The sequence below is a fragment of the Numida meleagris genome, chromosome 2, assembly GCF_002078875.1.
Source record: "Numida meleagris isolate 19003 breed g44 Domestic line chromosome 2, NumMel1.0, whole genome shotgun sequence".
Lineage (NCBI taxonomy): Eukaryota > Metazoa > Chordata > Aves > Galliformes > Numididae > Numida > Numida meleagris.
In genome coordinates this window covers 89,275,772-89,297,703 of record NC_034410.1, presented here as the reverse complement: position 1 = coordinate 89,297,703, position 21,932 = coordinate 89,275,772, and the positions used below count along the sequence as shown (strand labels likewise).

At 41.9% G+C, this 21,932-nt stretch overlaps 1 long non-coding RNA gene across 1 annotated transcript; it reads right to left on the bottom strand.

Annotated features, from left to right (window-relative positions):
* LOC110394775 lies at nucleotides 10,034–21,875 on the bottom strand. The gene is made up of 2 exons (XR_002435873.1): nucleotides 21,815–21,875; nucleotides 10,034–10,475 (listed from the first exon to the last, which is right to left on the bottom strand). It is a non-coding gene; the product is annotated as an uncharacterized LOC110394775 (long non-coding RNA).

The following is a 21,932-nucleotide window of genomic DNA, read 5'->3' as shown; positions in this document are numbered from 1 at the left end:
AACGGGGGGCGGCCGGGGGGGGAGCCCCGATTCCCACGTCCCCGCGACCGGCGACGTGCGAGCCGGGCTGGCCCAGATGCATTTCTAATAGAAACTTTATTATTATTATTATTGTTATTATTTTCGTGCGCGAATTCCGCTGGTAAAATACGTATGGATCTATTGAAATTAGCAGAAACAACAACATTAAAGTCCTCCATCGAGATCAAAGAGGGATAGTGCTCAACGGCCGCGCTGGCGAAGTTGAAAGACCTCCGAACAAATCAATCTGCCACATGGCTTTAAAAAAAAAAAAACAACAAAACACCAAACCCACCGCACGGAGCCCGCTCGCTGCTGCGTGCGAGAAGTTCCACCCTCGCTGCCCCGCATGGCTCCACCGCCCCGATGCGTGCCACAGGCGAGCGGAGTGTGTTCCGTCTGGGGCTGGCAGCCCTCCTTTCATCCGCTCCTAGGCACCGAGGGTGGGAACCTTGGCTTTTTCCTCATATTTCTCCCTCCCTTTTTTTCCTTTTCTTTTCCTTTTTCTTCTTTTTTTTCCTCTTTTCCCCCATTTTTTCCTCCTTTTTTTCCTCCCTCTTTTTTCTTTTCCTTTTTTCCCCCCTTTTTTTCCCTTTTTTTCCCCTTTCTTTTCCTTTTTTTTTTTTTTCCCTTTTTTTTCCCCCTTTCTTTGTCTCACTCGATGACGTCGCAGGGGCACGGAGCGCTCGGCAGGAGCTCGGGGTGCCCCCGGCCCCGCGCCCCCCGGCCCCGTCCCGCGGAGCGCTCGGGCACCGCTCGCCGAGGAGCAGCGCAAGGGCGGAGGGGCGCGGGGGGGTCGGGCTGACTGCCAGCAGCCTTGGGATAAAGGAAAGGGGCGGGAGCGAGCGAGGGGGAAAGTTGGTAATGAAGGATACACGAATCATAAAATGTAAGCTATGTGTGATTAATGATCTGCACTAATTTGAATAGCAGGCGTGTTAAAGGTCAGTGACAATTGTTGCTGCTTTCAGCATGAATGCCCAAGTGGGATGGATTCGGGACAGGCAAATTTCGTTCTAAGTAAGTCAGAGAAAAAATGCCGGGACGTACGGGCAGAGAGGGCACGCTTGGAAAAACGCACTGTGCCTCAACGCCCCGATGGTATCCAGAACGTCTGCCTTCTGTTCTCTACGCAGCAGCTTCTCCCCTGTGCGCTTTGTCGGTGCCACGTTCTGCGCTGGGTTACCCCGGACACACGTGGGTGTGCCAATGCGGAGCTCCTCGCCCTGGTGGGACGTGGGCCGGTTCCCCAGGTTCCCCAGTCGCAGTTTGTGTGGTAGTTCAGCATTTCTTGACACAGAGAATAAAAATCCCATTCTATAAAAGCATTCCTGGGCAGTATTTAGAACACCAGCATTAAGTTAATAATTTCCATATGGTGAACATTGACAAGTTCGAGCAACGAAAGGTGCGTGGGACTTCCAAACTACATAAAAATGCGATTTTCGTGACCTTCCCCTTTTCTCTGTGTAGATTCTCTGTGTAGATTCTCCTCCTCAGGCAGTAAATTGCGAACACGCTCAGCACTGTGCATGCTGTATTGCTCAATAAAGTCCCTGCAACGCTTTGCATTTTCCATACTGCTCCCATAGGCCTGGTGTCATGCCCCTCGTTCCCACAGAAGTGAGGTGCTGAGGCTGTGGGGTAAAGCCCAGCAGTGGGGGTACTCCGCCTTAATGGCAAGACAATTAAAAATGCAAAAGATTCAGAAACCTTCAAACAATCCAGCGGTAAATTACTGTCACAAAAGTCGCCAGTGGAGTTCCTCTGTCCATGTAATTTTAAATAGGACGTTTTCTCACATTTCTTCTGCCGATCCCAAGCCTGGAACAGGATAGGGATTCATATCCCTAAAAGAGATGCAAAATGTTGGGTTTTTTTGCATCCCATCCTCAACGTCATCTGAAATTTCGGGTGGAGGATTCCTAATTTCCAACCTGTTCTTAACGCTCCCGCACCTCGGGTGATGAATCTCTTTGCTGTTTACCCACTTTATCTTTGCCAGAAATCTTCCAGGAGATGTCCTCCTGCTTGAAATTCCTTAAATTACAGTATTTTGTAGGAAAATGTCAGCGATATTAATGGCTCAATCGTGTTTTGCTATTTATAGACTCCTATGTATAATAATTCTGGCTAATGAAATACGTGGAGCAGGAAAGCATTTATTTACTTTTGCTATAGTCCAATAAATTATTTGTTCAGCGTTTGGGACTCGGCTTGCTCAAGTTAAGGAAAATGGCATTTTGATGAAAATCTGTGCAATGACTTGTCTGCATAACTTAGCCTGAGGAGTGAGCGGTGGAGGCTGAGATAAGAAAGGTTCCTGGGAAACACCATGATAGAAGAGCAGGGAAAAAAGGCCGTGTCTCTAAAAGCAAAGTTGAAAGCATGTATAAATACTTCAAGGCAGGCAAACAAGCCAAGTTTAGATTACATTTTATATGTGTGTGTGTGTGTCACATGCACAGCTACTTCCAGTGAAGTGTAACTGGAGGAGTCAGCTCCAGCCTCAGCTTCAGCTTCCGCTGTGTGCTTGCTTGGAGTTGCTCGCTTTTTGTGCTGACAAATAGTCGTTATTATCACAAATCTATCTGAAGTGTGGAGGATGTATCTACATTATGCAACATATTCTATGATCATATACAACATATTCTATGATCATGCTAATCCAGGGTAGCTTGGGGCTCTTGGGGCTCTTTGAAGGATTCTCTTCCTCCTTCTCAGGACTCAGACCGGCATCATCCTTGGTGTCTCCCTTCACATTTACCTCCCGGCTGTCATAGAATCATAGAATCATTAAGGTTGGAAAAGAACACCAAGATCATCTAGAGTTCTCCGGTTCTGCCAATAAAGCAATATATGAATTTTGTAATCTAAACCAGAGGTTTTGCTTTCAAAGTGTGTTTGGTCAAAACCAAACCAAAACAAAGCAAAATACCCCCACAAGGCTTGAAAACAAATAATTTTGCACTAGTTTTCTATGTTCCCCAAGAGTCTTTTTTTTTTTAGAAATGCAAAGAGCATGTGTAGAATTTACAGACTAGAAGGCATGGGTGGCTCATGTACATCTGAATATCGGTGCACAGAACTCTTGCCAGTGATGGTTCCTAATAAGAAAGTTACGTTTCTGACTCCAGTTAGAATGGGCTCTCCTACCACCCATGTGCTTTCAGAATTTATGGGGGTGGCGCGGATTTCCTCTGAAACAAAATGGTTTCAATCAATAATATGCATATACTCTTTGATAAAATGCATTGGTTTCTCACATACACTCCCAAAATCTGTCTCTCTGCTTTAACCATACCCTGGTGCGAGGCTGATCCTGTGGGAATGCACCGTGCTCCAGCAAAGGTTTGCATCCTCATGTGCTCTGGATCTGTGTTCCATGAAGGCAAGCTCTTGTGCCCCACTGGTTTAGTCACGCATTAACTCAGCAAACAGACTGAAAAATAGTTTTCCATTTCCACAACATCACTAGAAAAGACTTGGGCATTTTTGATGACAAATGGTATGGGGCATCAGGACGTGGTCACATCCTCTTTACCTTTTACTGATCATACAAGCTGTCCCATTGCTATTAATGGAATTACTTTAATGATAAAAGATGACCTAGGCTTGTCCCCATCGTCTTATTTATGGCGCACAACAAACTTTTCCTTATGGTAGAAACGATCTGGAGAACCTTCTTGAAGAATCAACATTTCAAACTCTGATGCTTTTCATATTTGCCCCTACCATCAGCGCAGTTGCTAGGATATAGACTGATTCTGATTTCTGTGCTTTGATCCTCTCAAAACCACATTTCCTTACATCAAGTGATTCAACACTGCTGTTACAATGACATTGAGGAGGAGAGCAGAAGAAGTTAACGCTGCAGAGTGCGTACAGCCCTGGTGAATGTGGTTATTTTGGGTTCCTGCTGAACGCTGGATATAGTACCAACTTTTCCAGCCCTGGCAGTCAGATTTTCTCACCCATATGTAATTCTATAAACTACATCACGGCTTCACAGCAGGTAGGGAACCCACAAACCTGTTCCTAATTTCAAGTTAACTGAAAGAATCTCGGCGGCAGCTGCTTTCAGAATAGCTGATACAGTATTCCACAGATGCGGCCCATAATAGGTTCAGAAATAAAAAGAACTAGGCCACAGCGTCAAATTAATTTCAAGGAAGACAAATTCAACAAGGATGCCACTTTCACAGATATTTTTAAGAGATCTTTGGGAGCACATATTTTGGTGGCCTGGGTTTTTTCATGCCGTCTACTAACTGTAGTGCCCCATTTTCTGGCAGGCGGGACCTGGCTGTTAGCGTGCTGCACTCCTCCCAGCCCAGGAATGGGCTGCTTCGGAGCTCATGTCCCCTCCCCCAGATCCTCTTATGTTCCTCCAAGCATAACTGATAGCACTGGCGTGCCTCTGCGCTTCTCTGACGGGACCAGACAAAGGGACACAGCAGCTAAACACGGCCTCTGGGACACCGAACCGCTTAATAGACCCAAAGAAACTGGCTGCTAGCTATGAAACAAAGCGTTATCGGATGGGATTTCACAAACACGAATTAAAGAAACAGAAAAAAACTTTCCCAACCATTCAGTAATGGAAATGCTTCGAACAATTTGTAGAACAGCATGGCAAATTCGTTGATGCACCGTCTCTGCTGGGTAAAACGTCCCTCAATAGTAAAAGTGGAACAAACTCGTCGCTTGTTCTCGCTGACAAATTTTCCCTTGACATTCTGTGCAGCGCTCAAAGTGTTTGAATAATCTCGGTTTGTATGGTTTTTCAACTCAGGCATGCAAGGAAAAAGGAACTTCAAAAAGAGAATATTTTACCTGATGCACTCTTTTAAGGCTTCAGTAATTAGAGAACTGCAAAGGTCAAAATAGCCATCAATATCGTGAGCAACAGAGTAGAAGTAACATGTTGAAGAGGAAGTAAGTTGGTTGGCTGTAACTTAATACGCCATAAGCACTAAGATGTGGATCTGCAGTGACAAGCAGCAAAAGAAACAGTAACGCACAACCATCAGACATTTACTGCGCTGCAATCACACAAAAACCTGTAAATAAGACATAGAGTTCCTTTCCAGTTTAAATCCCAGCTTTTTATCTCACTGCACAGAAGTTCATCGACACACGTCTGTTCACATGCTGGAGAAAAAGTTTGCCGGTGCCCTCCAACATTTCAGTGAGCCAGACAAAAACTCCAGGTTCAGAAGCTTCCAAACTGTTTTTCTACTCTCTGGTTCTCCTTCAGATCAGAAACATGTGGCTTTAACCTATTTGTGGTGTACTACTGCCCACCTCTTAAAGTCAAATCATGAGATACTAAATTAAAGTGGGTAGTTCAGATGTTGCAGATCCACTGCTCCTTAAACTGTGTGTTGCAGCCTGTATTTCTGAAACAGTGTAACTTGAAAAGGAGTATAGTTCTGTGCTTGCATCCGAAGATGCAATAGTTTACAACAGGGTAAGTCACAATAAAGATACACAATTCTGGGGAAAATTATTTTGAGAGTGGGAACTCTTCCAAAACCTTCCCACTACTTCTTTCATTGCTGATAGACCATTTTTCTTGCCTGTACAATTTTATGCCAAATTGGCCACTTTTCTAATTTACCCATAAATCACACAAAACTCACTACTTCTTTTTCCACATTTGGAATCTCAAATCAACCAAGCAAATTCTTTTCCCCGCAAGCAAGAGGCTGAAGCAAACACTCCAGATTATTAGCAATAAATAAATAAATAACGATTAGCACAAAATTATCCTCACATTTAACAGAAACTTCTGAAGAGTTTGAACTCGTTTCCCTTTGGTAGAAAGGCAGCAGTGAGCCATGGAAGCCAGTCCGCTGCAGACGTTGGGAGGCATTTGCCTTTTTCCTCTGTTAAACTCCAAAGCTAATAAACCCGGAGCATTTGGTAACAAGCGAGGCACTCATGTCAACAAAGGCCTTACTTAGAGGCTGCTCAGTTTTTAGAAACTTCTGTGGCAAGGATTTGAAGATATTTTAGTAATATGTGGCATACTCAGAATCCGAACGTGCACTTTTGCTTCTCTGTTTCTAACAGCGTAATCCCCTTTGCTTTTCCCCGATGTTTTCAAACGAGCGCAGAAAAGGCTGAGTGTTAAACTACAATATACAATTGTCCAGTGAGTACACAAATTCCATTTGAATCAGAGCAAACGTTTTAGTAGACGGCGAGCGCCGTTTGGCTTTCCATGTCATGCCAGGACCCTGCTGAACACCGGTGTGCAGGGAGCACGGCCAGAGCAGGCCAACAAAAGGCTCCCAATGCAGCACGACCCCCCCGCTCCTCTCCCAGCGAGCCGACTGCTGTAGCTTTGCTACCGTAATTGTTTGCAGAAGAACCAAACCTGTTCTGAAGCTGTTCCCTGAACTTGTTTGGGAATAAGAAGTGCTTTGATTCGAGGTTACTTATCTCCTTTCCCATGGAGATGAACAAGGTATTTGGAAGATATTTCTTCCTTCTGAATGTTGTTCTTGTGGAGTAATGCCTTGTCTTTTTTTCCTTCTCTTTGCTCTTTCATTTGCTCCTCTGCCACAAGTAGCAATGCCCATAAAACAGCTACTGCATACACTAGTAACCCTTAGATTCCCTCTGCTGCACAAAAGATTCCTGAGTACTGGTTTTAATGCAGAGGACCCCATTAATATCAATGGTGCAGGCATCCTTTTCACTCCTAGAAGCTTCATATACACCATAGAAGGGTTATGCTTAATAAAGTCCAATGAAGTAGGCAGATCTGCTTTTCACATCACTAGTACAACAGTGTTCTTGTAACACAAGCTGGACCCCTAGCCATACTTTTATTTCTCCACAGTACATCGCCACGTGATATCCCAGTTATTTCCCCCAAAACATCAGAACATTTCATGCCAAATCTCTCAAACATCTGAGGAGTCCAAGATCCTATTTACTTCAGTGTGATTTGGTGTAATAAAAATAGTATGTTGCAAAATAAGTGAGTTAGCAGCACTGCCAAAAATGTTTGCAGAATGCTGCTATTAGTACTGTCTAAGCCAGTGTTTTGTGTCTGCCGAGAAGAAGGATGTATACAAGAGCATACTGGCAACTCCATTTGGTTACTGAAGCTAAAGTTACCCTTTGCTCGTTTGTTTTGCAAAATTAAAGAGAGATGGGTACACTGATTGGTGCTTAGCACCTGGAAGGCTCCTTTAGGTAGAATTTAACCAATCCATGCACCTTGCCTTTTGTAGTTCCTAGGAGAGAAGACAGGGATGGACAGAAGGATGAAGGGGCTGCGGAAAGAAGGGAGAAGCCCTCTGACTGTGCTCTCTTGCTTTGTAGCCCCAACCACTGTGATGGCCCCAACTACCGTTACAGCCCTGCTGCGAGGTCCAGCTGAGGTCAGATAGAAGCAGAGCTTCACCCTTGAGAGTTTTCTGCTCGGAGCCCACAGTGCTCTGCTGCAGGACGGGTGTAGTAGATATAATCTTGTTATAAAAAAATGCCAGTGAATGGGATATTTGCATGAATGACCTCATTTTTCACTTGCTCCCTAGAACATTTTTTAAAAGGAAGTATTTGTTGGTCTTTAGCCAAGCGTTTTCTCCTTGAATACCAAATGTGTTTAGCCCATATAAAGGGTAAGATTCTCTTCAAAGTTCACTTGTGATTTTCAGATCCTGTAAGATTTGCATGCAGGAGACTGAAAGCAACATTCTTATCTAATCATTTCCCACCATGTTTTTTTTTTTTAAACGTGGTTTTCCAGATCCTCATGACTCCCAGACACAAAGTGGAAAATCTCAAAAAAAGGCATTAGTTCATCTAATGCCATTTAACACACATACAATCCTGCTGTGCTTCTGCTGCTGTATCAGAAACAAGTGGACATATATAACCTAAAGTTTCTGCTTATCTGGACTCATATAAGTGCCTTCAGCAGCTTCCTCAGATGTGTAGTTAAAAAGAAATTCTGTGAGTTTTACACTTCAGCTTCAACACTCAGAGATATGAATGGAAGAATGCAGCCATCAAAGCTACTGCAGGGTCCTCCGCTCCCTGACCTTTGGGCCCATAAACCCATGAATGAATTACATTCATCCACACACTAGCCCATTTTTTTTTACTGGTAATGCAAACCATGGTTAGAACTCTGACTGTTCCTCCAAGCTGAGTTTCACATGAGCAGTGTGGTAGTGGATGATCAGCCTTTAGCAAGTGTTTGCAAGACTTTTCTCTTTTTTCAGTCTGCACAGCTCAGGTCCAGCACAGGGACAAGCCCAGCTGAATCCAGTGAAAAGCAGATGAACAAGAAGAGAGGGAAGATCACACAGAAGAGCTGATGTGGCTATTAATGGCTGGCCAAAATAGGCAACTGCATCTGCCCATTGGATGCCACGCTGGAGGCTTTCCTTTCCCTAGGCATTGTATGGGTCGTGCCACATCTTCATCCCTTAGTTTCTACTGCGTGGGTGTAGAGTTGCTGGGTGCATGCCCATTGTGGATTGAGAACGTCTCATCTGAACTCAAAACACTCCCAGGTGACCCCACTTGCTAGACTCCATAGTCAGAGGAGATGGGAGAGAAGCACTGACCAGGGTGAGGGAAGAGAGCAGAGATTTAGCAAGGGGCTTCAAGGGGGACTTCAACTTGACTCCTGCTAGCCAGGTGCTGTGCTGATCCCGATGCTGGCTGCAGCCATACACACTGGGAGTTGCTCACTTTCTGAATAAAACTTGGCAGAATATGCCAGGTTTTCTCAGTGCCTCACTTTTTGCAGCTGTAAAATGGGTCAGTGCTTTTAGGGAGCTACACTCACTCCTGGCATTTGTTTAAGGGCATGCTCAGAGGCTTTTCTTGATCCAGGCAGAGCAAACAGTGGCACGCTTCATGCAGTGCACCTGTGCTTGGGATAGTGCTTTAGCATTTTTACCTGTCATGGTGCAGAGCAAGGTTTATATCCGTGCCGCAATCTCAACTGAAGCACTTTTGCACCTGCCTTGAGTTGGCTGTGCAGTCAGAGAGAGGCGGCCACACAGCTGAAGTAGAAGAAACATACTTTGAATGGAACAAAAGGCCTCAAAGTCATACCAGAGCAAAACAGGGCCTACTGGTGATCCAGTGTGAGTTAGTTTGGTTTCCATTACCACTTCAGGTTGGTAAACTGGGAAAGTGCAAGCCGAGAAACGCACACTGAGGAACAGAGCTCTAAGAATAGCCCCATCGACACAAACTGAATAGGAGACAAAAGATTTAATAAATGGTATATTTAGCATTTTACTCACTGAAAAGATATTTTTTTTTCCTTTTCAGATTATGAACAGGCTCCCCAGAGAGGTGTTGGAGTCACCATCCCTGGGGGTGTCCAAGAAAAGGGTAGATGTTGCACTGAGTGACACGCTCTAGAGGGGTCACAGGCATGGGTTGATAGTTAGACTAGATGAACTTAGTGGTCTTTCCAGCCTTAATGATTCTATGGATGGAATAAGCAGTAAAGAAAAAATACATATTCCTCAGTGCCGATTGATTCGATCTTGTTGTTAAAAACAAAGAAAAGAAAAAAGAGCAACAACCAGAGACACTTGTGTGCCAAGTTTCACCCTGATGCAATTCGATACAGGTGAGATATTAAACCCTGCAGACCAAGTTAGCAATGGAAAGAGGAACAAGCTGCTAGTGGCAGTGGGTGTGCGGCTGCTGCTATCGGGGCGAGCTGCATGTTTTCCGCAGTACTGTGGGATGGCTGACAAGGAGTGGACCTGCCTGCTGGCTGGCTGAGAAACCTGCAGCGTGCTCAGCCAGCGCTGCTCAGAGTGACCCTGTGTTTGCCAATTAGTTCTGCACATCGCTTCATCAGGAATTAGAGCACTAAATCAACTCAAATGTTTTTTAATATCGGGAGTACTTTGCCGAGTTTCTTCATCATCTTTGTAATTTAAATATCCTGTTGTGTAAGAATAAAGACAGGAAGTGAGCTATACAAAACCTTACAATAACAGTATTAGGTTTCAGATAAGCCGATGGGCTCGGCGTCGTTATGTATTTTTTTTTCTGGGGTAACGTAAGTTTTGCAAATGCTCAGAGATCTTCTGTTTTCACTTAGGAAAACGTCTAAAATTTTTGCAAAATAGGCTTTGCTCATTATGCACTAAAAAACACCCTCCCATTAACAATACTCAGCTCACAATGCCAAGCTTTAATTATTTAGCGTCGTTCTTTATTTGTGCTCCTGCCGTGAAACCAAACCCTCTCCAGCAGGCAGACCCGGGTGCTGGGTAGGTGCCTACCTACACACTCTCCCATTGTTTTCACTCCGGCTTGGCGCTGGTTTTATGCAAATGCAGCCCTTTGTGCACATGCAGCCAGCACAGATACTCTTGCACTTGGGGCACACCACAGCTTTCCCGCGAGCCCTGCTGCTGGGTTGTGTCGTCCCCTCCCACACAATTGGGTCTCTGCAAAAGAGGTAACAAAGTTTGTGAGTTATAAACACAAGCTTTGCTTTATATACCTGAACCTAAAGAGGAATGATGTATTAATGGGAATATTTAGAACTTCCCAAGTGAATCAAATAATTTTTTGCTAGCCAGATACACATAGAACCTTTCCAACCGTAAGCAACCCGCATATAAAGTATCCATCAGTGCAGCATTTAACAAAAGTAGGATATGAATTCTGAATCTATTCTACTCTAATAAGATTATTATCCTGACTGCCCCGTTCCTACTGAAGCTGGTGTGCTTGCACAGCTGATCCCCGGTTACGCACACTGACTATCAATGTGCAATCATCTTCAGCATGGCAAAACTTTTGATGTTCAAGTGTATTTACACAGGCACCTTAGCACCCACATGGCACATGCAGATCCATTATCACACGAACAATTTGTAAAGAGATTTTTGCATTTGTGTATATACCAGAAGGCAAAATTGCCTGACACTCTGCCTTTACAAGCCTCTCTTTGCAGACAGTTACATTCTATCAGAGTTTAGCCATTCTGCTGTAATTTGCATGGAGATTGTCTGAATCAAGCTAAAATTTTAGTTAAAATTTCAGCCAAATGCATTTAGCTGTTTCTGAGAGAGAGGTTAACATAAACCAGGTTGTTTCACCCATCTTTACACATTTGGGATCTTGAAATTGTTTTAGCATCGCAACCATTTGAAGCCAGAGCCTGAGAAACCCAAAGAGGCTCCCTGTGCGAGGGCTTTGCCTTTTGCTATTCTTGTTATACATTTGGCTATATACAAGCCTGTGAAAAATCACAGTTTGTACATGCTCCATCACTACTTGTTCAATTTTAGTCGCTAAATTCTGAGAAGATTCTGCTGTAGCTGAGGATGCTCAGGTTTCACACAGCTGGTAGCACCGACTGAACCACATATGCTGCGTCCTCAGTTACAGTGTCCTCACTGTTGCATGATAGAATATATTATTCTAGTATAGATTACAGGGACAAAGCCAAAATTTCACTGAAGTGAGAACTCACAGCAGTAAGGCTGGGGTGAGCTCCAACAGCAACTGCTGAGAAGGAGGCACATCAATGCACGAAGCATTCAGATATTACAAAACTGGCCACCATGGAACATTTCACGAGGAATTTAATTATTCTTTTTTGAGAGATGCGTCTGACTAGTGTACAGCAAATAAGGGAGGGGATAAAAACCAGAAATCTGAAGGTAACAAAATACGGAATTGCTGATAATCTCCGAAACTTAAATGATGCTTTGTCTAAAAGTTAGTATGTGTCTGTGCAAGCAAAGGCGATACCATAAAACATGTATTATGAGGGGCTGGGTGAGCAGATATCCTCAGCAGTGGCACTTTCCCTAGTATTTTGTCTACATGAGTTAAGAGCATAGTAACAAACTTGGTTGCTCTAATGTGTGCAGTGAGTTTATACATTCACACAGACACAAAAGCGAAAATACACTTTGCCTACGGACAGCTTGCCTCCAGTCCAGAATAATCAAATATTGATGGCCCATGCAGTGGTTAATTGTTAATTGCATTTGACGATATAAAAAAGAGTCAGGAATAACTAATCCGAAGTTATCGGAGACAATCATTTACTAGATGCTATGGTCAGCCCCTGGTGTGGAGTTTTCAGCTATCCCACGTGGAATATTACAATCTGGGATAATTGGTGAAGTGCCAAGTGGGGCTTTATGGAGTTTCCACTTACGTCTCAGCTAGCTCTGAGCAGAACAACGAAGGAGGATTTTCTACAGCAAACTCCTCTTTTCCCTCACTTCTTCCAGCTGTAGGAAGAGATGAGTTCCACTCTCAGCTATGGAAATGAGCTACGATTTCAGTTTTATGAGGTCTTGTTTCAGTAGCCTGCTTTGAATAATAAACGATTAACTCTCAGAGTACACAGAAAGGCATATAATTTTTAAAGCACATCCTGTTTCAAGGACTTCAGGATATAAACCATTTAAGAGAAAGGAATTATAGGAACAAATGGGGGATAACAGCTACAAAATTGTTCTTGATACAGTGAGGTTGTCAGCTCTTGTCACTATGCATGTTAGGCCTGATTCCCTGACTTCATTTGAGACCTCTTGGGGAAAAACAGAAGTAACATAATGGAGAAACATGTTATTCCTCTAAGATTTATTTTTGGGGGCCACTGTAATACGGTGCTTAAAAGCCTCGCAGGAATGGCACAGAGTTTACGTTATTTCCTCTTGGCATGCTGAAAGGTGCAGTGTGGTGCTGCTTGTACAGCCTTATTTCTCTATAGCCCATTTAAGCAGGCTTTAGCGTTAACTTAAACTTCTTAGCAAGCTTAAGTACAGCATCACATTTTATTTGGTTTTGCAAATGTCTGGAACTTTTCATGTGGAATTAGCAGAGCTCAGTCTTAAAGCCTAATGAACTCAGATAAAACTCAGCAGGACGTCCTGCTAGAAACTAATTTTTTTTGTGTGCAAAGACAGCTCTTTGGCCTCCTTTTTTTGCATGGCATTTGTTGACTTGTCTGAGAGGCTGGTAACTATCAGCTCTCTTATTGATCTGCACTGGAGTCACTTGAAAACATAATTTTGAAAGCAGCATTTCAGCGCCTCTCCTTGCTTGATCTCTTTGCGTGGTGAACTGTGGCACAATTTTCCAAGCACTAGGCTGAAAATCAATGCATTTTTTATGGATAATAATACAGAGATTTTTTTAAGTCTTTACATCTGCCTAGCTGCATTTGAGATAACTCTCTCTATACGTTACATGTTCTGCTTTACTAACACCTATCCTAGAATTCACATCCCTCCACTCTAATTTAGCTACAAATTGATTTTTAAAGTATCACATTTAATAGCCTTTGGGGTTTGATGTGCAAACTATTCTGACGTCTATTCATAGACCCTTATAATGGGACCCACTCCAGTTTATCCCTTGAACTGTCAGGCTCTCTGGGAAATAATAGCTCCTGACAGTTATAGAGTTAAAATATAGGATTAATGATCAGCTTTTAACGTGCAAATGGAGTATTCAGCTTTCCTTTTACTCATCTTACTTAATGCAAATTCACTGTTGGAACAGGTAGCTCGAGTTGCTTCTCTAACTAAACATAGATTAATCTATCAGGGTAAATTCCTGAATCAAAATAGAAATTCGGATACACACCACAGAGTAAATACTGGGCTGCCTTATGACCAAGTATTTTTTGCCCTGCCAAGCTCACAATTTATTTTTAAGGTTTCAAAGCCTCTCTTCCACACAAAAATAAATATAGCGATGCACTGCATCAAGCAATATAAACAGCATGAAGGAGTCTGCCCTTCTCTATTAAATTCAGCTGTAAAAAGCTTTAATTTAATTGTTTGCAAAAGGTCCACACAGTCTGCTACCTGCACTTAATAAAAAGCAAAAAAGTACAAAAGTAATATAAAAAAGCATGGAGCAGGTCATACGTTTTCATTAGGAGATTAATAAGGTATTTGAGATACTACGTTTTAAGAATTGTACAGTAATTTTCAATTGTGGAATCCTACTAAAAAGCTACCTGTGTATACAAAATTATACTATTTGTTTTGAAAATTTTATATACTACTTGGAAAATACATTTTAAACTATAGTATAATAGGAAGCATTTGTCCATTATGCTCTGCAGTGACAGGCAGTGCTTATATCAGATGAGCGGAGCATGGGAAGGAGACATTGGATTAGAGCGAGATTTAGTGAACCTTGCACCTTTCCTAGAGTATCTGGAAGTAAAACGATTTATCTGAGAGTTAAATGCAAGTCAAACAATATAAAAATAAAATAAACACTGAGTCGTTATGAAAAATCTTTCTTTTTTAAGCCAGTCACACACCTGTTCATACATCTCTCAAGCACATGAAACAGAAAGGTGCTCCTAAAAACATGAGGCTTAATCTCTGCAGCACTTGAGTGCCTTAGACTGCCAGTAAAGTGGAATGAAGCCTGTTGTCTCCACTGATTCCTTTGAAGGTGAGCACAGCTGGCACATGGGAGTGCCCCGACGAGTAAAAAGAGCATGAGCATGCAGCATATCACATACGTGTGGCTTCATGTGTCCTCTTACTATTGCTTGTATCTTTGTGTACATGCTTTAACACATGAACAGGAAAGAATACACTTACATTACATGGGAAAACTGGTTCAAACAGCTTATAAAAGCCCTCCACTGGATACTATTAATTTCTAAGAAAGCAAAGCAATATATTGTTAATAACTCTTGAGAAACATAAGCTACATTTAAATTAACCTCGCAAACATTGTTTATAACATATCTTGCTATTCTGTGCCTCATTTTCCACTGCCTTCTAGCTTGTATTCACAGCTGTGCAAAGTCAAAACAGCAACATAAATTAGGGAGTGTTCAGCCAAGAAGCAGTGGTTGCAGACATGCCAAAAACATATATTTAATAGCCATTGCAGGCAGAGGGTCTCTAAATTGACCAAAACTGTGATCCAGCACTCCATAAGCCACAGAGTGCTCAAGCAGCCCTCTGCAATTTCTGACAGCAGCTTGCTCTGCTGTGTCCCTCCCGCTGTACTGTCCTTGCAGTGTAGTAGGATGGAGAGGGGGTCTGATCCCCTGGGAAAGGAGGCCAGAAATGATAAAATAGACAAGCAAATAGGAAATATAAGAATAATTAATTGTTTTCCCAGGGGTTCAGTTCCCTCTCCCAGTTTGGTTGGGCAAACAATGCCAAAGACAACACAAACTATGTCAAGGGAAGCGGGAAAGGAGGCTGCTGGGTTCGTTGCTGTGAAGTTACTCAGCAAATTGCTCCAGGAGAAATGGGAATATTGCAAATTGAAGGACCTGCCTTCCATGAGGCAGCAGGGAAGCTATGGCTCCTGCTCTAGCCCCTTTGCCAGCACACACTTCCAGTTTCCTGGGACAGAGTGGTAGTGCCATTTTTTCCAGCATGAAGTATTGCCTGTGCTGCAGCATGCACACAGTAAGGCCACTTGTCCTCAGACGTGGAGCTTTAGCTTTCAGCATCCCAGGGTTTCTGGTCTGGGCTGACTGCTGAAGCTTGCAAAATGGTTGTTGTGCTCGGTGAAAGTTAAACCCACAGGCTTTAAATTATTTGACAGTTTCTTTGTGTTTTGAGAGAGTTTTCTCCAGAGATACATTTTTAGGTAGAGATAATTTTTTTTAGATTTCTTCAAAACCTTCTTTGAACACACTGAACTAAAAATTTTAATGAGAAATTAGACCTTGCATTTTTCTAGTTTCCTCGATAAAAACTTTTAAGTTATTTGTGGTTGATCTGATTTCTCTGCTATACCCAGTAAACTTCAATATTTCCTTTCTGATTTGCTTGCTCAGAATTTACAGAGGCTGCTCAAATCACAGCTCACAACCAGACAGAAAAGTTCTCACTAACTCAGGGGGCAAAGCTGAACAGAGCTTAGGATTCAGCTAAGGAAGGGGAACACCACTGAAAAGCGGGAGGTGCACTTGATGCCAGAGGGACAATTTGGGTGTTGGGGGAGGCAAGAAAGCGGGAGCTGCAGGCAGCCCTGGAGGCTCCTCCATGTGAAGCACCCTAGAAATCAGCCAGGAGTTGCAGCCCCTTCCCAGCTACTCTCAACACATCAGTGCACTGAAATTTAAAAAAAAAAAAAGGATGAAATGTAGTGTGCTTGGTGTTTTGCTTAGCCTGGCTTTAGTGACTAATGCTCAGAAAAAAAGAGATGGGACAGTGACAGGAGGATCCATCCATGGGTTTGAAGGCCCACCTGTCTCCCCCTTTTCCCCAGAGGCTGCTGTTGGACCACAGTGCTCTTTTTTTCACTTAGTAGCCTAAAATGAAGTCAGGATTGGAAACACACAGAAAAATTGAGTGTGAACTCCTGGGGTTGAGAGTGGGACCCCCAGCTCAGCCCTGGGCAACTCATGCTGCCCCACACTGAGTGGCTGTGCCAGCATGGCTGAAGTGAGGCCTACTAGGCCACTGCCTTGTTCTGCAGCCCTTAATTTGCCCTTCTGTCTGATTTTCTTTTTGCTGTTTGTACCACTATTCTTTTGCTTGGGTTTTTTGTTTGTTTGCTTGTTTGATTTTGCTTTGTATTGTTTATATTTTCTGACCTTGCCTAACTTCCCCATCGACATGCAAAATCTTTTGGATGGTTTCCCTTTGGGCCAGAAACCCTGATAGGTTCAGCAAAGAGTGACATTTAACAAATTCACTTCAAATTCTTTACAATTGGAGCTTACAGTGGCTCAGGCCCCAGCTGTAGCCTGGCCAGGATCACAGGACAGCCGTGTGTGCATAAGAGTGGGCTGTTCCTGTTTGCCTGCCAGTTTATGCACTCTTTGGATACAAATATGGAGTCAGACTCAATCTCAGTCAGTGCTGGCTTCTGGTGGTATAAACCCCGAGTGGGGATCCCTGTGGTGGAAAATCAGATTGATGATAGATGAATTTACCATAACCAAAACCCACTGTAAGTAATAACACAGAGAAAAGCAAATCTAATAAAGTGAGATGGGACAGCTAACAGAGCAATTGGATGCTTTGGTTGCAGGGAAGTGCTGCAGTCCCGTGGAGCTGGATGGATGGGCTTTCATCTGCACATTCACAAAAAAAAAAAAAAAAACACCCTATAAAACCAATAACTTGCAGGGAGACTGGGAAACATACAAACAAATAGCCCTCCTCCCCTTGAGATTCCTTTTCCCTCTTGTCCCTCCACCTTGTTATTTTTAAAACAGGAGCAAAGGGGCAAAAAAGCAATCCTTTCCACTGACAGACAGTAAATCTAGTGGAACAATGGGATAAATAGTTGAGAAGGGAGAAAGGGGGAGAGAGAAAATAATGGGGTCATGAAAATTAAAAGATTTGGTCAAATCTGACCTCTGTTTTAATGTAGTTTTCAATCAGCAGAATTATATCTGGCATAAATTTAACTGACTACCTTTTCAGATTTTTTTTTTTAAGAAATAATGTAAAAGAAACTCAGTTCATCTGGCGGAATAAAAATATGTAGTGGGAAAAGTATGTTTCATTCTTCCTTGTAACAGCTGTTAAACTTCAGTGTGCAAAATCACGTATAGGATAAAAAAAATCTGTCTTAAAATCCTAATATCCCTTTCATTTAAACTAAGAGCTCATAATAAGTCCCAGTCAAAAACCTCCAACCTTCCCATCCCCAGGCAGAGGAAAATCAGGCTTCACTTCAGTATTACTGAGGCTAAAAGAGATAGCATAGTTTTCCTCTTCCCTACTTCATAAATCAACACATTTACCAGATGAATTTACAGTGTGTGTGTGCACACGTGTATTTATGAAAGAAAAGATCACAAATGTCATTTAAAAAAAAAAAAAAAAAAAAAAGAAGCCTCTTTGCCATTGGTTTTTAAAATCAGCCAGGACTAAACATTGGGCTGCAGGAGCTACTCCTCTTCATATTATATAGCCCCTAGCATGACACCTCAGGGGCTGTTTCCAGGTAGTTTAAAGTGATGGAGCAACCTACAGCCCTACCCCTTCCCTGGGACATGTCCCATGTTACTGATGCACAGGAGTGCATTAGCACTGCTGCTTATCTGACTCCTTCCTGAACCAATTTAAACAACTTGCCATTTTTTTTGCTGGCTTGCTTTTCAGCTGGTTTGAGACTTAAAAGTAAGACATGGTGAAGTCAGGGAAGCACTGGGGCCAACCAGAGGTCAAAGCCTGGAAACACCAGCAAGTCCAAGGTGAAGATGGCAGCGTTTCTTGTACCAGTGACCTTCAGTTTCTCCTGGTCTCACCATTTATTTCCAATAATTCCACCTGGACTGGGAAACTGATCCAACTGAAGACTGTCCAGCCAGATTTGCTGCCCACTCAGTGGGCAGCTATGCCAGCATAGCAGAGGTTTTGAAGAGCAGAAGCAAGAGCAGAAGAAGGGCAGAAGTATTCAGGGACAAGTATGCATGGCTCCCTAAAAAAAATACATTCCTTAGACAGGGACTGCTTTGTGAGGAGGCAGTATCTCTGGTCAGGAATTTTCTGATAAAAAAGTTTGGTACTGAAAAAAGAAATCAATTCTTAAAACTAATCTGCTTGTTGCAAAAATGAACTAATCAAAGGGACAGGTTTCAGTTCACTCCTGTTCCTCTCCCATCATTCAGTGCTTAGTGTTCTCAGCAGACAGTAATTATCAACTCTAAAGCCAACAAGAATTATGTCATTTTTAGTTCATCAAATACCAGGTATTCCAAGTGTGTTCTTCACCAGAAATGTAGCAGTTCTGAAGCCCATTTTGAATTTTGGCTTTGGTGGGAGGGTAGTAACTTTGGGACTAGAGGCATTTGAAAACAACTCAAAATGCATCACGGATGCTGGCTTTCTGACAGCATCTGCAATAAGGCACCAATATGAGTAATAGTTGGCATTTAAGAATATGGGTGACAATTGGATATTTTTTTTCCAAACAGTGAGTTTCTGTGAGTTACCACAAGGTATGGTACCAAAGCATGCTGAAGACATCACATTACCTATACGTTGGATGCAGTCATTTTGAACACACCATCTTGCAATAAAGGCTGATTCTCTATAAGAATGCCATAAATATGTAACCTGTTGCACAATGTTGTTTTTAAGTCAGATGGCAAAATAGATGAGATCACAATATGATGCAGAGATCACATGGTAATTCTTGCATAGTCTTACTGGATTTATCCTGAGGAGTTACTGAAGCTTTCTGTGAAGATTATATAATAGCTGTAGTGGAAATAGGCAAGCTTTTCTAATAATACTGCTAAACAAATCAGGATTTTCCAATATCCAAACAAAGCCTGATTACACTCATTGAAATACTTATGTCAATATTTATTAACTAATATCAAAATTACTGTCATCTCATTTTTGCAGTTAGCCAGAAAATCATTAGGTATCCCTCTTCAAAAATCATTGACTTTTCCTTAGCACAGAAAACTCTATTATCTGTCTTTATAAAATATTTATGCCTTTCCCTGACATTCTCATAATATCCCTAGGAGAAAAATCAGCATTTCTTTTGCTGAAAACAAGACAAACCTTTTCTCCCTAAAAATATAATTAATGAATTAAATATGAATGAAATTAAACCAGAGAAGTAAAAAAGCTACTGCCCATTCATCTGCCATGCCAATGGGTAAAGTGGGCAATTTCCTCTTCTTTAGGAACAATTGTGGGGGTCTGTGGTATTACAGCTTTATTATCATTATTAGGAAAAAAAAATGCAGCACTCCTTTAAGAAGCTGTCTTGAAGTGTCACTGAGGGGCAAATTATTATTCATTTCACACCTGGTAACATGGAAAGTGTTACCAGGCCGAATGGACTGAGCTCCACACTGATTCACAGCTTATTCTGTGCACTTGGTTGTGCAGCAAGCCTCCTTGCTGATGTCCATCCAGGGCAGGGCTAATTTCAGAAGTGATAAAGCACCCATGTTTTAATTAGAAGCCACCAAAGCTCCATACGATCTGAAAGAAATGTCATGTTTTCATGTTACTGTAATATTATTTGATGCTTATTTCCCAGCTGTACATGTTTTATAAAGGCTGATCTGTCAGCTTGCATCTCACTGTTTGCATTTTCACCTGCAGTCGTTTTGTAAGAGCAGAAAATAAAAAGGGAAAACCCCCGCTATCCCTGCAGGAACCCTATCAACAATGCCAGCTGTTTAGTTCTCAATTTCTGCCTTTGTTCAAACTTTTAGCATGCAGTTAGCTTGTTGTACTTCTCAATGTACTTAGCTGCATTGCCATGGCAATAGAGAAAAAAACATGATGATGCAGATTTGGAAAGAAAGGAAGAAAAAAGATAGAACACCACTGTCATGTCAAGGCTTGATGAGGTCGGAATTGGCTAATTTATCTGCAAAGTTAAGAGACATTCCATTTGAAGGATCAGAGAGGTTAAAAGGAATCTTGAAGTGGAAAATTTCCAATTCATAAACATACAAAGGTGTCTACCGCGAGGATCTGTATTTTCCTAAATTGGGTCAAATAAGTCAGCCTTTACACAGACAGGATGTTCAATAAAAATCCTTGACTAAGGGGTGGAGAACTGAGCTAGCACATTTTAAACACGCAGCAGAGATGTTAAGATTTGGTATCTTTGTATTTAATTTACTTACGTATATATAAATTTATATATACATACATTTACTTTGAAAAATGTGATTTTCATATAAACAAATAGTCTAATTTCTATTTGTATATTATTTATATAAAATAGTAATAAAACTACACATTTTCCCCAAATTTCTGACTATTTCTGTCTTTTTCCTTTGAATTCTTTTAGCTCAAGTATTTGCAATTCCAGCATCCCACTGTGGTGCTATTTCAACTCAGGCATCTAGATATCAGCCCACATGGGCAGAACAGTACAAGAGTTCCACCAAAGAGTTCAAAGGCTAATCTTGCAATCATTTACTCATGTGAATACCTTTAAACACAGTAACATATTACTCTAGTGACAGCATTACTCTTAGAGAAATTGAATCTTTCAAATGCTTGTACAGTTGAATAAATTTATGCATCTGAGTAGTCTTCTTCTGAGAAGCTACTGCTTGTGTCCAGCTAACCATGTGCAGATACATTTCCAAAGAGGAGGGAGCTCCCCAGATGATGATTCTAGGGGTTTATGAGAATAAGCTGTTTTGACCACTGTATGAATAACTTGTTTTGCGTCTGATCAGGACATTAGCAATGTGTAACAATTCAACAAGCAATACTGATGAAATGTAAATCTAAGTTTTAAGGAAAATGTAGACTTTACTTTCAGCAGGGATTTTATACATGAAAATGTCTCTTTAAAAATTCACTGCATCTAGATCAGTAAATATAAATAAAACATGTGAAGAATATTAATCTTAGTAAAATTGAAGAAGCAAGCTGTCAATGACTGTCAGACACGATATGAACTGACAGTTTCATGGCTTACGGTCTGACACTGGGATCATTACCATGTATTACCTGTCTATTTCTCTACGAAAATACCTACAGGAAATAAGAGGTTGCATATTGCAGGCATGAGTGGGAGTGGGGATAGGGGAAGAGTGGTGAAAATGGGAGCCTAATGACAGCTGTGAAACATATGTATGCAACATATTCATTAGGATTAATCATCAATCTTAAGGAATGTCTTACGTCATTCATTATCATCATTACTGGAGAAAAGCTTTAAAATAGCATCCATATCATGCAGATCCCACTCTCCCTCCTCAATCAAACTCAAAAAAAAAAAAGACCCAGGCCTCTTCCTATTAACCACTGATTGTCACGAACACAAAACATACAGATGAAAGTTTAGTTCTGTTCATATATTGATACTTCACCTGGAGTACTGTGTCCAGAAGTGGAGTCCTCAGTACTGGAGAGACACGGACCTGTTGGAGCACATCCAGAGGAGGGCCACAAACATGATCCAAGGAATGGAACACCTCCACTACGAGG